The sequence below is a fragment of the Salmo trutta genome, chromosome 26 (assembly GCF_901001165.1).
Source record: "Salmo trutta chromosome 26, fSalTru1.1, whole genome shotgun sequence".
NCBI classification, from domain to species: domain Eukaryota; kingdom Metazoa; phylum Chordata; class Actinopteri; order Salmoniformes; family Salmonidae; genus Salmo; species Salmo trutta.
The window spans coordinates 34,821,596-34,825,517 of record NC_042982.1 but is presented as its reverse complement, the minus strand read 5'-3'; the positions used below and the strand labels follow the sequence as shown (position 1 = coordinate 34,825,517).

The 3,922-nt window shown below is 39.4% G+C and overlaps 1 pseudogene; it reads right to left on the bottom strand.

Moving 5' to 3' along the window:
• Positions 1–235: 235 nt before the first annotated feature.
• LOC115163890 (olfactory receptor 52H1-like) lies at positions 236–1,814 on the bottom strand (annotated as a pseudogene).
• Positions 1,815–3,922: the final 2,108 nt, after the last annotated feature.

The window sequence follows — 3,922 nt, the reverse complement described above, 5'->3', positions numbered from 1 at the left end:
CAGGGGATTCAGGGACTGCCAGTCCATGATGTTGAAATGATAGTTTGATGGATGATTTGAAGCTACGGTATACTATGCCTTGTTTACCAATACAAAGCACAGATATAGTGATGAACTATCGATATTATATAACTATTCCGATTTTTTGTGTTCTGTGCAGAAAAAATACACTTTTCCCCACATCTGGCCTCATTGTGACTGTGACCCATCATCATAGACCAGATTTGTAATTGGTTCAGACTAATACTTTCAATAGGGTGATTCGTATTTCACTTGCGTTCAGTCCATATACAATTGGATTCAGAAGAGGAGATACTAGAAAGATGAGCATGCCCATAATCTTTAACAAATAATATTTTACAATTTTGACCTAGATAGTTTGTGTGTATGCATTGATATGTAGGCTACGTGTGCCTTTTTAAAAAATGTATGTAGTTCTGTCCTATTGATGTTCTGTATTATGTCATATTTCATGTTTTGTGTAGACCCCATGAAGAGTAGCTGCTGCTTTTGCAACAGCTAATGGGGATCCTAATAAAATACCAAATACCAAAAGTCAGCTGAGACAATCTTGAATCTTTGTGATACAATGATGAAGGTTCCTACAACCTCAAATATGAAGAATATGACCAACTCTGCCACAAACGTGTGCAAACATTTACTGCTAGGTTCAGACTTCTTGGGATTTGTATTTGTATTTATTATGGATCCCCATTAGTTGCTGCCAAGGTTCCTCAATCCAGAGCTTGGACGGAAGGTTGTCGACTTCGAAATCGTAGGAGTAGTTACTGCCGCCGCAGACACCCCCAGCGACGAAGGTGCAGGAAAATCAGGCTCCAGGACGGCGAAACTATTCATTGTTTGTAACCAAGCAAGTGATCAGAATCTTCACATAGGAAACAATACACTTATAATCTGCATGACTGCTGTGTTAAACAGGCCTATGACATTATTCAGTATAGTTTTACCACAGGTGAGTTTAAGAAGGGAACGGTTGTCACAAAACACATTCATTATGGTGGATCTACACCGGGGCAGCTTTGTCTGCAGAGAGAACAGTAGTGAGATCAAGAGAAAGTCAAGAACCCATACCAGTAAAATAATGAGCAGCACATTCCTGGGTGTGATACTAGTATTGTACCTTATGGCAACATAATGATCAAAGGCCATTGCCGCAAGAATAAAGACAGTGTCACGGGTGTCGTAAGGATTAGACCAAAACGCAGCGGGAATGTGCATACTCATCTTCTTTTTAATAGGCAGAAAGAAGGAAAACCAAAACACACGTCTACAAAAACAACGACGATAACATTCTTGTCAGGCACACAGCTAAACAAGAAACAACTACCCACAAAATCCCATAGAAAAACACCCCTCTTAAATAGGACCTTCAATTAGAAGCAACTAGGAGCAGCTGCTTCCAATTGAAGGTCAACCCAACAAACACCACATAGAAATAGACATACTAGAACATAACCCAACAAACCCCGAAACACTCTAAACAAACACACCCCTGCCACGTCCTGACCAAACTACAATAACAAATAACCCCTTATACTGGTCAGGACGTGACAGACAGCCACACTTCCACACATGTGGAGCAAGAAGCCCTGAATATCACAGAGAGGATAAAAGACTGTGTTTGTCCCAGTCACAATGTCTGACAGCACCTTTGGGAGCATTGCAGTGATTCCTATCAGATTGTTGAGAGGAAGACTGAATAGAACAAAATACATGGGTTTGTGTATAAAAAAATAAGTAAAATATAATACTCTTTGTTTCAAGTGAGGATGTCTCTTTTTAACTTTTACCATCTTATAAAAGCCCCTTCTAGTATTCAATCTGTTTACCTTCATTTGCCTAATACAGTTCATTGTGGCTATTTTGTTAATCATAACACTTCCATGATTACATCAGTTAGCAAAGACTTTCATCTTGGTGTGAAAAACACGTATTAATTAGCCCCGTAGAGAGTTGATTAAATAATGTATTTTTGAGTGTATCTTGTTGTAATTAATCCATTGGGACTGCAGAAACAGTTATTAGATTCTTCACCTCTCGCTAATGAAGCGTGCTGATAAAAATACCCCCGAGGCACCATAAGTTCAAGTTAGGCCTCTGCCTTATAGTTAGGTGACATTGTACATATTTGAATGACATAAATCATGTACATGATATCTCAAATGTCTAATGCATTTCAATAGAAGGGAGAAATATATCTATCTATCATAACGTTGCCTTGTTTTATTCTCCATGCCTCTAGCCCAGGCATGCTCTAACCTGAGTATACATGTTGATGCTCCATCAGCCCAGGCATGCTCTAACCTGAGTATACATGTTGATGCTCCATCAGCCCAGGCATGCTCTAACCTGAGTATACATGTTGATGCTCCATCAGCCCAGGCATGCTCTAACCTGAGTATACATGTTGATGCTCCATCAGCCCAGGCATGCTCTAACCTGAGTATACATGTTGATGCTCCATCAGCCCAGGCATGCTCTAACCTGAGTATACATGTTGATGCTCCATCAGAACATATATCGAATCACATGTTAAAAACGAATATTGTATCTCGTCATATCTAGAACTCCTTCCTTCCTGTTGTGTAAGAATGTCCTCAGAGAGAAACATTGATGAAGTATCTATTAAAATAGGAGGGGATGAGGGAATATGTGGACACTGACCTATGGGATTGCAATGGGGACAAACGGGCCTCTTTACCAAAGTGGCGTATAGAACTGGGGAATGGACTAAAGGGATAGGTTAATCGTTCCACCCAGGAGAGATAGCCCTATTGGACAGGGAGGTAGTTAATTGTTAGATACTACTGCACTGTTGGAGCTAGAAACACAAGCCTTTCGCTACACCCACAATAACATCTGCTAAATATGTGCATGTGACCAATAACATTTAATTTAATTTAATCGAGCTCTGGTCATTGTTAGTTGATGAAGGGTTAGGGCGAGGCCACCCCTCTTGTTACTGGAGGAATACTGGAGGATCCTGAGGGATGGAAGACTTTACCCACTGCTAGCAGTGCTTCACAAACCCACCGAATTGGTGGGGAATTAGGTCTTTAAAAACATATAAAAACAGAGAAAATTCACACCCCTTGATTTTTTCCACATGTTGTTGCTACAGCCTGAATTTAACATGGATTAAATGTAGATGTTATGTCCCTGACCTCCACACAATACCCCATAATGTCAATGTGGAATTATGTTTTTCAGAAATGAAAAATATTTAAGAAAAGCTGAAATGTTTTGAGTCAATATGAATTCAACCCTTTGTTATGACAAGCCTAAATAAGTTCAGTACTGTAGTTATTAACAAGTCCAATAATAAGTTGTATGGACTCACACTTGGTGCAATAACAGTGTTTAACATGATTTTTAACATGACTACCTCATCTCTGTACCCCACATATACAATTATCTGTAAGATCCGTCAGTGAATTTCAAATACAGATTCAACCACAAAGACCAGAGAGGTTTTCCAATGCCTCACAAAGAAGGGCACCTATTGATACAAATTTATAAAAATAAAACACTAAATATCCCTTTGAGCATGGTGAAGTTATTTATTACTCTATGCTGGAGTGAGTAGTCATGCTGTACTTCGCTTCGCGGGTAAAATTACATTACATTACATTACATTACAACGGAACGATTTGATTAGTGTAATTTTAGCTAGCTAGCTACATAGTTGTCTTTGCATCAAGGATAAAGGTGTAGCTAAAGGTGTAGGTGTAGCTTTGAGAAACTAACTTTGAGAAACTAACAAGGTTAGCTAGCCAGCTGTATTCGTTCAGTCGCGCCATTTTCCAAACGGCGTCAACACCACAACACCAGAGCCACTGCTAGCTAGCCAACTTTACCAACTAGCAGTACTGTAGAAACTAAATACATTACAACGGAACGA